General features: G+C 43.4%; 1 protein-coding gene across 2 annotated transcripts in view; it reads right to left on the reverse strand.

The window, feature by feature from the left end:
- The window catches only part of SPOCK1 (SPARC (osteonectin), cwcv and kazal like domains proteoglycan 1), a 510,364-nt gene that overhangs the window by 422,043 nt on the left and 75,668 nt on the right, over positions 1-12,653 (reverse strand). The gene's annotated exons all lie outside the window — the stretch shown is intronic.

Consider the following 12,653-nt stretch of genomic DNA (forward strand, 5'->3'; position numbering starts at 1 on the left):
CAATGCAGCAAACATTCATACCAGGAGCCAGCAGGCTGAAGTCCTCCCAGGTGATGCTCTTAATAAATATTTAGCAATTAGGAAAACAAAGACAACACAACCATATCAAAGATGCAGGGAGTCTTTGGTCACCCATAGTGCCAGAAAATTTCCTGAGAAACCCCACCTAAGACAAGCTTGTTGCAAAGCAATAGGTGCCGAGATCAGAAGTTATTCTGAACTAAAAGAAGCTAATGTCTAAATTCATCACTATTTAGGTCAAGAAAGTGAAATCAACCTGAAATGATTTTGCAAGCATCAAAGAGAAGGAACAGGGGAATCCCCTCATCAATTCATATAATTACTGACAACTCACATAATGAGCTTATCTTAGTCCCATAAATCGGCTCAACTGCAAGTTATTAAGTCTCTGAAGGGAGAGAGCTTGGGGTGCACTTCCTGGGAGAAGGGCCAGAGGCAGGAGATAAAGCTGGCTGCCCATTTCTCCTGCATCCTCTTTTCCAGACAGAAACGAGGGTCCTCCTGTAAGTAGCCCAGGGCTGAATGCCAGGCACTCCCTTCACCGTCCCACCTCTGTCACCATGAATAAGCCAAGGACCGGCAGACAGATCCCTACTGGGCCAAAGAGGGCTCTTCTTGTTTCTCCTTCCCGAATCCATCTGAGCTCCAGATTGCCTCCAGCTACACAAGTGAGAAGCACCAAGAAGAACAAACCCACCAACAACATCTAAATTGCAGAGGGCAAGGGAAAGAGAAAAGGTTAGCTAATTCCTTTCCCAGTCTAGCCAAATATTTCCATTCCTAATTTAAGAGGATGTTCTTTGTGGTTAGAAAAGGAAGCAGGGGCCCTCAGAGCTGTGCTGTGGATCAACAGTACATCTTCGCCACACCATCTGGGAACTCAGACCAGGCAAACAGAACCATCCCACAGGCTTCCTGCAATGGCCGAGTCTCCAGCTCTCCTCTGTTCACCTATTTGGCCCACAAACTGAGGGGAAACAGAAGACTGGCTGGAAGGCAGCCTGGCTCTGTCACACCTTGATTCAGAGTCCCTGGACAAGCTGTGGCTCTCCAGGTTGCTGTGATAGTCCAGCTGAGAGGATGTCCCAATTCCTAGGGAGTCAAAATGAGAAGCTGTAGGCTCCCTGCTAGAGAAGCCCAGCCTCCTACAGAGGCTCACCACTATCAGATACTTAAAGCCCAGGAGTCAGGCATCCAGACAGGGGCAGCCTCTCACCAGGACAGTCATACCTAGGGATACATAAAAGTGGTGTCAGCCCCTAGTGCTTGATGCCAGTGCCAAATCCTGTAGGTGCCAAAGTCATCAGAAGGAAGAGATTAATTCTAGGACTGAGGTGTGTATCAATGAGTGAGGACTCGCACAGGAGCAGTAAGGCCAGGCAGGAGTAGATGCATGCCCACAATATTGAAGGCAAACAATGGGCCTGGGGGTATGGGCAGAACACCAATTTTCAGACAGCCTTACCTTGTCAACATCTAATGACTTAACATGTAGTCCATCTTGAGCACTGGATGCCAAAGAACTGTCACCATCAGCAGAAAGCCCATTTGGATTCAAAGCTTCTGCCCTTCTACTTAGAAGTCTTCCAAGAGGGCAACCCTTCAGAACTAGAGAAGAACACTGACTATGTGCCAGGCACTGTAATAAGTGCAATACACACATTTTTCCATGTGTCAGAGCAGCCCTCAGAGAGAGGTTCTATGGATAGCTCTAGTTAGGGGCCAGGAACAGACTCTGGCTTTAGATCCCAGCTCTTCTACTTTCTTGGTGAGTGGCACTGGGCTAGTAACTGAACCTCACCCCAGTGTTCACACCTGTAAAATGGAAATAATAATAGCATTTGCCACATAGGACTGTTAAGAGGACTCAATGAATTATTCAAGCAAGTGCTTCAATAGACTGATATGAATGTTCACTTCCATTAGCTTCTACCATTATAATAATTTTATATTGAGGACACTGACACTCGCAGGAGAAAGAAGTCTGCCTAAGGTCAAAAAGTAAGTGAGTGGCCAAGCTGGGTCTTGAACTAAGGTCTTGCCTTTAACCCCTGTGAGGCATTAACAGCATCCTGGGATGCTGCTAAAACATGGCTGAAATAAACTCAGAAAGAATTAAGAGCTAAATTACATCAGTGAAATATGTACTGGAGCAGGACATAATTTCATGGTCTGGAAAAAACAGATATAAGATTTTTACTTCAACTCCCCAGCTGTCACTTTAAACCACTGCTGTCCAAGGAGAATGGGCAATTTTAGAGCAATTGATCTTTTTTCTCTAGGGAAATGTGACAACGCTGTGCTCTTTAAGCTGCATTTCACAACTGGGGAGAAACTTGCGAAGAGACAAGAGGCAGAAAAAGAGCAGCACTAACAGGCTTAACCCAGAGGGCAGGATGTTATAAAAATCAAGCCTTCCTGAAGACACAGGACCCCAGGGTTCCTGCAGTCACTCACTAGCTTGGTGTACCTGAGAAGGGGGAGTGGTGATCAGTTTAGGAAACTATTCGATGGTAGCATTTGGTAGTGACCCAGGAATGCATAAATCCTGCCTGAGCCCATATTCCCTTTCTCAAGGTCCCTGTAAAAAATATATGTAAGACAAAATCAGCACAAAACACTACATTCTTGAGTCCAGACCCCAACATAAAATGCCAGTGATTCAGACTAGACCATAGAGAAAAAGCTGATCACCCAGGCTAACATAAAAATCTCATTCTCCCCCCAACACAAAAGAGAACCTCAAGTCTTTCTGCTCTGTAAGAAAACATAAGCCACTATGCACCTATCAGCAGAGCCAGAGAGACAGGGAACATCTCAAACCTATGTCAGGTCACATCATTTCCTAGATTAAAACCCATTGGTGCTTTCCCCTGTGCCTAGAATGACATCCCAGTCCTGCTTCCAAGCCACAAGGCCCTGCAGGGTCTATGCCTCCTGGCTTCCTCTCCTGCTCCCACCCCCACTGCTCACTTGGCTCCAGGCACAAGGGCCTCCTTGCAGCCCCTGCAACAGGCCAAGCTCTGCACCACCTGGGACTCTTCGTAGATAATATTCCATCTCCCTGGAAGATTTTTTTCACTTCATCTTGACTTATTTCCTTCACAACACTTACCCTTACCTGAAAATAGATGATTTATTTGTTTTCTGGCTTAATGTCTGTCTGTTAGCTCTACTAGCCCATAAGGCCTGTGAGAAAAAAGACTTTGGCTGTGTTATTCAGTGCTGTGTCCCTGGCACTCCCCATACATTTTAGAAGACAGAAGAGGCTGGGTGTCCCCCAACCCCACCAGGAATGGTGAGTCATATGGTCTCACCATCAGATAGTCGGGAGTGGGGATGTGGAGGGGAGAGAGACAGACAGGGACAGGTTTCCTCTCACATGGGCTCAACCATGATGCCCAGTAGACTGAGGCAGAAGAAGAAACACCACAGCCCCTTGCTGTGATCATTCCTGCCTTGCCAGTGCCACCTCTAGCATGCAATACCTCCTAAGTGCCCTTGAAACACATCAGTCCTTGCCCTCCTTCTCAGGGATAAAAAGCTTATCTTTGTCTCTAATCCAAGCCCATTCTTGAGAAAAAGTAAGGGGAAAGGGGAACAGCCTTAAGCTCCTAGCTATGGCCAACATGAAAGGAACATATTTACCCTCTCAGGACCCCATTTACTTTATTTTTTTTTTAACTGCATAACTCTTAAGGTCACCTGCAGCTCATTTTCTAATGTTGTCATGGCAAAGGACACCAGCCTCCACCAAAAGCCAATTCCCCTGGAAATCAGAACAAGATGCCAAGGAAAGAACTTGAGATAGACCAGGAGCAGCCCAGCTCCACCACTTACTAGCTGCATGGCCTTGCCCATGCTTCTTAGCCTCTGTGAGCCTCAGTTCCCTCAACCAAAAAAAATGAGAGGATAACTCTACTTTCCTCACTGGGTGAGTGGGAAGACAGCCCTCAGCACTGTGCCTGGTGCTCAATTTATGTTTCACGAAGGTCAGTCCCATCTCCCTCCCAAACCGCTTCCCCAAACACACATTGTAGAGCACAGCCTATCAGACTCCAGGAAAAGAACTTCCAAGTCTGAAGGAATCCAGGCCACCTCCAGTCCCCCATACGATCTCCAAAGTGTCATGACCACCCACCCCTAACTCCATCCAGGAGCACCAGACATGGTCCCCACCTCCCCATCCTCAAAGGGGGTTTTCCCTTTCTTTATGAAAAGCCTGGAAGGAGGCAATACTGTTAGAAGCACTGAAAGTGTCTGTACCAATCTTATTTGTTATACCCTTCATAGGAGACATAAGCTTCATAACCCTAGGCAGGTGGGCTGAACCAAAGCCATGGGTTTGAGGAATTGCAGATCCACAGGCAGCATGCAGGTGGAAAGGGAGGCTGCCATGGGATCAGGCTGAAGAGTGCTGGGCTAAAGGAAATCTGGAGAAGGAAGTCTGGCCTAGCATCTCAGAGCACGGGATCTAGAGTCAGACAGCCTGGGTTCACATCTCAAATCTGCCATGTGCCAGCTGTGTGTCACTTTCTGTAAAATGGCATAATGATAGTACCCATCTCCTAGGGTTGCCCATAAGGATTAAATAAAATTAGGCTTAATAGCATTTTAACACATGATAAATTAGCACTACTTGGCGCATGATGGGTAAGAGGCACATGGCAGCTGCCGTGGAAGACTAGCTATTGTGCCCACAGTGATTGGGTTGGGAAAGTTAGTTTTGTTTTTTGGTTTTGACATTCATATGTTTCTCTGTTAGGTTAGAAGGATATGCATACCAGAACTCCATGCCTTCCATCATTTGACAGCTATTAAATGCTAGGCTCACTACTAAGTGCTGAGCAAAATAGACGTCTAGCCCTTGGGGAAACTATGTTGAATGGAAATTCAGTTTAGCTTGGTTTAGCATTTACCAGGTACCTCCTATGCTTCAGGCCAGGGCTGAGCACTGCGGTGGTGGGAAGGGATGCCCAGGCACATCAGATATGGTCTAGCAATGGTCCCCCATGAGCCACCCACTGCCACCACATAGCTGGCCTGGGTCCCAGCTGTCTCCTCAAGCCCTGAAAACTTCACTTTCTCCCTCAGCTTCACACTTCCCAAATCATCACACCGCAGACCTTATTATCTTTGAAAGCCTTCCCATTTTATGCCGTTATTATCATGCTCCTGATATTCGGCATTCACAGGCACTTAATCAAGGTGCTCTGCTGGTTTATTACATCTTCCAGCTGATCTATTTTCCCTTATCTAGACACTCCACTACAGTGCCTGTTAGTGTTTAAAAGGATCTTTCTGAGGTATCATTTGACTTGTTCCTGATGATAATTAATTTTAAGAACTGATCACGATGTTAAGGGGAACCAGCCCTTGGAAACTGATGACCATGTAGGTTTATCAAGACAACAGAGCCTTTTTAAGATGTTATGAGCAGGCTGGCTGCAGGAAGCCAGGGAAAGGCTGCTTGTTGATAACCATCTCATTGACCGCATGGATCACGGCTGTCAGGTTCTGTTATTGGTTTCATTATTCCAAACAAGTTCCGTTCTGTGCCCATTGGATAACTGGCCCAGAAGATATCCCTGCATTTTAATAAAGTCAACAAGTATTAAATAGAGACTATGCCCCACACCACTGGACAGCTCTCTTTGCCTAGGGCATACCACAAATAGTAGGCAAGATTCACACCTGTGAGCATGAGCTCGAGTTCAGAGGGGAGTGTGCCACGCCAGCTCTCTGATGGACACCACCCAGCACAGTCAGAGACATCCCATGCACAAAGGAGACCTGCTTTCCCTCCAAGGAGGCCCAGATGAAGAGATAGGCAGCAATGCAGTGGGAAGAAGAAGGGGATTCAAGCCACAGAAAAGACAGAAATACCACCTTGAGAAGAGCACCAAGCCTTGCAGATGAGCACATCAAGTTTGGGGACCTCAGGAAAGTATGTTTCCTAGTGTCCTGCTTTGGATAAACTCCAGAAGCAAGTCACAAATGCCCATGCTTCTCAGGACCAGTGGCAGCATGGGTTCCAGCCAGAAGGTCTTTACTTGGCACCCTCTTATGGAGGCACTGTACTGGGCCCTAATGAAGATACAGTGGGGAAAAGGACAGGTGCAGTCCCTCCCCTTACAATCTCATCACAATACAATGGAGTAGGGTGCGGTGTGAGCAACTGGAACTATTTAACCCAGTCTGGGATCTAGCCAAGACTTCCCAGATAAAGGGAGCTCTGAGCTGAGGCCTATAGGATGGGTACTAATTATCCACAGAATGAGGACACATAGAGAGATGAGCATAGTTACAAGCAGGAGGCAAGATGGAGGGTGTTCTGTAGGATTACAGCAAAGACCTGAAGAAGGGGAGAGCACCAGTGAGGAGGATGGAGGGAGAGGCAGGGCCAAATCACCAGGGACCTTGTCGGGCATGTTAAGAGTTTGGGTGTCACTCTGAAGTTAACAAGGAGCCCCAAATTTCGAGAACAGTAAAGACATAATACTATTGGCATTTGAAGACAATCCCTCTGAGTAACCAATGTGATGTTCTGGAATGCACCCTGGACTGGAAGCAAAGAGACCACGGGCTTCTTTCCACTCTGCCACTTCCCAGCTGTATGTTTTTAGATATGCCACCTCCCCTCAAGGGCCTCACTTTATCTTCTGTAAAATGGGGTTAACAACTTCTGGGGCTGTTTATCTCACCAGGGCCTTGGGAGGCTCCCATCCTGCAAATGAGAGCATGGCAAAGTGCAGGAAGTTAAATAAATGCAATGGATAACGACAGTTCTCCCAAACACCAAAATTTCACTTCATCCCATAGCTTCAACCCTCTCCAAAAAATTTAAAAATCTATTTAGACCTTGAAAAGGAAAAGGTTGAATATGTTTTTCCACTGCACTTCCTAGCCCTCATCTATGCAGTAAAGAAAAGGGCCGCGTGGCTATCACAGCAGCCAAGGAGAAAGAATGGGGGAGAGAGACACTCTAGGACTCTGATGCAGAGCCCTCCGACTCCAGATAAACAATCCGCCCACACTGTGAAGAGTTGAGGGGAAGAGTCACCTGTCATGGAGATGGAGTGCATGAGCCCAATGCAACAGTGACCTCATGTATTACTTCCCTCACCAGACAATTATTTTCCAGGCCCACAAGCCCCACTCCGCTCAGACAAAATCTCTAATATGTCAGAGCGCAGGTCTGCACTCTGCAGGCCCCTTCTACCTCAGGACCTCACTGACAAGGGGCAGGTATAGAGCTCCTGTCGGCACCCAGTTTCTGCCAGCTGGAGTGCATTATGCCAAAATGAACCCTACGGAAGTTTAGCCACAGTGAAACATTAGCTGGACTTCCCTTCTACAGCTGACAGGCCTGAAAAAGGCAACTCATGGGAGATGGCTAAGTATGGGTAGATGTTTCCCAAGTAAAATGTGTCACCTTGAAACGTCAATGAACGAGAAAACAACTGCATAGCTGTCCACTTTGGTTTAGGGAGGGACACAAGGGAAGCACAAAGTCACTGTCTGGGAAACATCATTCCTAGGCCAAATGAAAGGAACCAGGTTGACCCACTCAGAGCTACTGTAGCTCAGAAAGAGAAGCAGTCCCTCAGACAGAAAGAGAACAGTATCGACTCCAATTCCCACCTCAGAAGATGCCAGGGAACTTCAGCGGAGTCTTCACCAGGGCCTGTGATCCAAGGCAGGCACTGTGTTGCCCTTCACAGGCCTCAAGAACAAGTGACAGAGATGTTATTCTTCAAAGCAAATAAATAAATAAAGCAAAATAAATGTGCAGGAATGTTCTCTACTGCTCTGTGAGACAAGACAAGTGCAGGAGACCTAAATTTCCTTCAACAGAAGACTTGGAAGATAAATGAGAGTCCAAGTGTACTCTGATTATCTGACTAGATCACTATGTTCTAACAGAGAAAGCTGTCCCAAATCTAGTGTTAAGGGGGGGGGGGGGAAGGTACCTTTAAAAAACAACATGTAGCATTTAATGCTATTTTTATAAAATCTTAAAAGTAATTTTTGGAGGTGCTGTATCAAAAACTTACAGGCATAACCTCATTTAGTTCTCTATGAGGTAAATATCACTATTACCTCATTTTAGAAATGAGGACAGTAGCTCAAAATTCTTTTCTCCTCAGTCAACTCTGCTGAATGAAGAGCTATACTTTGCTTCTCATTGACTCTTAGTCTATTTTGGGTTTTTTTCCCCCCAGAATTATACTGCATTCTAAATATAAACTCATGGAAGAAAATATAAAAATGCATAAACACTAATTTTCTTTCACTGATGACAAGCTAAATTTTTTAAATCGTGAGCAAAAACAAAAAAACACACACACACGTGCACCATAATCTACGATTTTACCAACTTCTCTTATTTCAAAATTGGCTTTGGTATTAAACAGTTTTAATAATAATAATAAGCAGATAATTAACAGCTGAGTGGATAGATGAATGGGACTTCTATTCACTTACTAGGGTAGTTTCCCCCTGATCTTCTCCTGCCTTCCTGGAAGATCTCAGTCACATCTACTCCTTCACAGCTCCTGGAATGAACTCCATCCCATCTGAGCATAAATCACAGCCCTCAGACCAAGACCTGAGCTACACTCTTGGCTTCTCTGAAGGCACAACCTTCAGAGGGAGCAGTACCATGCCCTGTGTCACCTCAGGGTATAATGTGATGTCACAACTCTATTTGGAAGGCTTCTGCCTCTATACAAACTTCAGTCTCAAATACCCAATTAAACGTTTATCTCTCATAATCAAGAAGTACCAAACTGTAACTGTTCCCATCAACAACTAGTTTGTCTATCACAAGGGTTCTACCAGGTATGTGCATGACAAGAATCTGAATTTCCTCAGCCCCACACGTACTTTTTTAAAACAGAGATTACCCTCCCTCCACCCACCTGTTCTCCTGAAACAAACATATGAGCACTTACAGGTCAAATAACCTGTCTTCCAACTGTTGGCTCAAAAAAATATCATCTATAGACAAACCGTGATTGGTAAATGATTCCAAATGGAAAGAAAACATACACAAAAAATGTTTTGTCCTACTTGCAACCATATGAACAATTTTAATACAGAAGAGCAAAAATATAATTCTTAGGGATCAGACAGATTCTACTTACTTCCTATTCCTCCTCCATTCTTCACCACAGTGTCTGCAGTCACAAAGCTTCCCCTCCCAGCAAGTACGCTGGCTGGGTGAGAGGGGTGAGCAGGCCAGTGTTTCTGAGTGGCAAAAGATGGTGACCACACATGCCTGTCCTTTGTCACCAACCACCTTTCGAGCTTCCCCTTCTGCCGAGCCATCTGCAGGAAAATGTCAACATGTGCTACAGGGAAAAAAATGTATTTGCTAATTTATGTGTTGGGTAAATTCACTTATTCAGTAGAATAATAAAAATGTGACAGCTCACCACCCTTCCCTTCTACAGTAAAGACATCTTTATTAATGATTTTAAAGCCTGAAGAAACAGGAATGCTTGCTCTGTTTACATTTCCCCATATTAAATGGAAGACATTCACTTGCTGGTGGCAAAACATTGAAAATACCCTTCTGGTCATGATTTATTGCCGGAGAAATTTTACTAAATTGGGATGTGACCATGTATCCACCTATTAATTACATTGCCAGGAAAATAAAATAACAGAGATTTACATTTTCATTAATTCCTGAAATAAGCACTCTGTGTTTCTGGAAGGTATGAAAAATATTTTCCAAGACTTTATATTTTAGCACCTAAGGACTAGAGTTTCAAAAGCCGCACATTCGGAAGCTAAAAAAAGTCATAGATAATCCCAAGTATGTCCCCGCCCGCCCCCCTTACTAACTGGAGGATATTACATCCTGTCCCTTAGGTGCTATATCTTTGCTGATCAAAGCTTGTTCCATCAAAGACCTCCCTGAATCTGAATTTGGCCTGAATCCACAAATGAACATTCAATTAGGACCAGGAAAGCATTCCAATTTAGGAACTAGCACAGTTATAAGTAAGCCAGAAGAGGAGATACAGGATAATATTTATAAGTCCTACTTAAAGGATACAAGCCGTTTGGGGGATTAAATTTAAAATTGATGAGAAAACCGTATTTCAGGATAAATGTGTAAATAGAGATTTATGAATAGTTCCTGAATTAGGGAGGAAGGTGAGACAAATAGAGAAGAGCCCAAACAGTTTGAGATTCCGATCACAAAAAGCAATCCCTTCCTATTACAAGCACACAAATATTTGTGAGCTGAATCAGTGCTACAGGTAATTCTCTGGGCTGACTGTTTAAATAGGATTTGTGAGGGAGGAGAAGAAACACAAGCCATATGTTTGAAGACTAGTGGTTATGAAGCTTACTGTGAGTTACACAGGCCCAAGGCTGAGGGACATGCACCCAAAGGTGGTAGGAAGGGTCCTCTGGGATGAGATCAAGATGACAGCCAGGTCCTTCCCTCTCCCTCCATTGTGAAGAATAATGAAAACTGCTCGGATCCCCATAATGGGGTAAACAGGCAGTTCCCTGGTTCAGAGGAATTCTTCACCACATTCCAGAAGTGTGATTCCAATAAGCACTGAGCCAAAAAGCCACAAATGGGAAATCTCTACCTGGTCAATTGCCCAGATGAATAAAAATTAAAATGAAGGTCCTTATTTTCTTAACCAAGAGTCTGGTGGCAAGCTCATTTAAGGTTTCTGGGGGAAAAAAAGAGAAACTTTTGCTGATCTATATACACTTACTTACCTGCTAACTTAATTGAATGAAAATACATTAGCTGGCACTGTTACCTTGGCAACCCTGAGAAATCATATCTTCCTAAATATCCCAAAAGCTCAAATCACCTTGTTAGTTCTCAGAAACCTAAGCAGATAAAAACTGTAAACCCACAGATCCAAGAATCTCAATGAACCTCAAGCACAGGAAACAGGAAGAAAAGGATACAAAGGCTCATATCAAATTGCTCCAAACTAGTCATAAAGAGAAGAAGTCACAAAACCTTAAATTCAGCCAGAGGAAAAATAGACATGTTACAGAGGACAAGAGAAAAGGAAAAGAACACATTTCTTGCTGAAAACAACCCTAGCAAGACAGAAAAGCAACATCTTTAAGTACTGGAGGGGAAAAAAAAAACCTGTCAACATAAAATTCTATACTCAGCAAAAATGTCTTTCAAAAGTTGCAATAAAGACTTTTTCGGACATACAAAACCTTAGAGAATTCATCACCAGCAGATCTGCGCCTCTGAAAAGAAAAATTAAATGCTTCAGGCAGAGTAAATATTATACCAGATGGAAACCTGGATCTACACAAAGATATAAAAAACTCTGGAAATGGTAACTACATGGGTTCTCAGAATCAACATTAGTTATATATATTAGCTGCTTTTCTTACAGTAATTGTCTTTTTAAATATACCTATCACTTTCTTGGATATTACCTTTAGTTAAGCAGAGGAGCAAAAGTGATAGCCTTATATAACCCTACTCAAAGATAATAATGGAACTTGAGAAAACCCACTGCCGTCCCCAAAGAGCCATAAAACTGGGGGAAATAAAAGATATAGTGGAGGATGTAACTGTAACTAAGAACAAATCAGAAGGCTATCAAAAATAATATTAATAAGAAACTGCCAAACACTTTTCCAAAGCAAGTGTAGCATTTTACACTCTCAGCAACAATCGATGAGAGTTCAACATCCCCACCAGCACCAAGTATTGCCAAACTTTTAAATGTTAGCCACTATCATGAAGGTGAAATAGTATCTTCTTGTGATTTTAATTTGCATTTCCATGATCAGTACAAATTTTCAACATCTTTTTATGTGCCCACTGGCCACTTATAGATCTCTTTTTGTGAAGCTTTTGTTCAAATATTTTGCCCATCTCCTTATTGAATTGTCCTCTCATTATGAAGTTGTAATATTTCTTTATATATTTTGGGTATAAGTCCTTTGTCATACATGTACATATCCACATATATAGATACATGTATGTGTACATGCATGTTTATATGCACATGTGTGTATATAAAATATTTTCTCCCATCAGGTGTCTCATCTTTTCATTTTCTTAATGGGGACTTTCTAAGAGCCCAAGTTCTTAATGTTAATGAAGTTCAGTTTTTTTCCTCATATGAGTATGCTTTTTGAGTCCTGTCTAACAAATCTTTGCCTACTCCAAGTTAATGAAGATTTTTTTTAGAAGTTTTATAGTTTTACATTTTACTCTGATGTTCAAGTGTATATAACCCATTTCAAGTTCATTTTTGTATATGTTTTGAGGTATGAGTGAAGATTCTTTTTTTTTTTCATACAGATACCTGGTTGTTCCAGCAATATTTGTTGAAAGTCTACCCTTTTCGCCAGTGATTTACACCTTGACATCTTCGTAAAAACAAACAAAACAAGCCAGGCATGGTGGCGCACACCTGTAATCTCAGTCTTTTGGGAGGCCACAACAGGAGGATTGTTTTAAGTGAAGGAGTTTCAGAACAGCCTGGGAAACACAGCAAAGGCACATTTCTAAAAAACACTTTTAAATTAGCCAGGCATGGTGGCATGCACCTATAGTCCTAGCTACTCAGGAGGTTGAGGTGGAGGATCACTTGATCCCAGGAGTTTGA

The sequence above is a fragment of the Theropithecus gelada genome, chromosome 6 (genome assembly GCF_003255815.1).
Source record: "Theropithecus gelada isolate Dixy chromosome 6, Tgel_1.0, whole genome shotgun sequence".
In the NCBI taxonomy this organism is placed as follows: domain Eukaryota; kingdom Metazoa; phylum Chordata; class Mammalia; order Primates; family Cercopithecidae; genus Theropithecus; species Theropithecus gelada.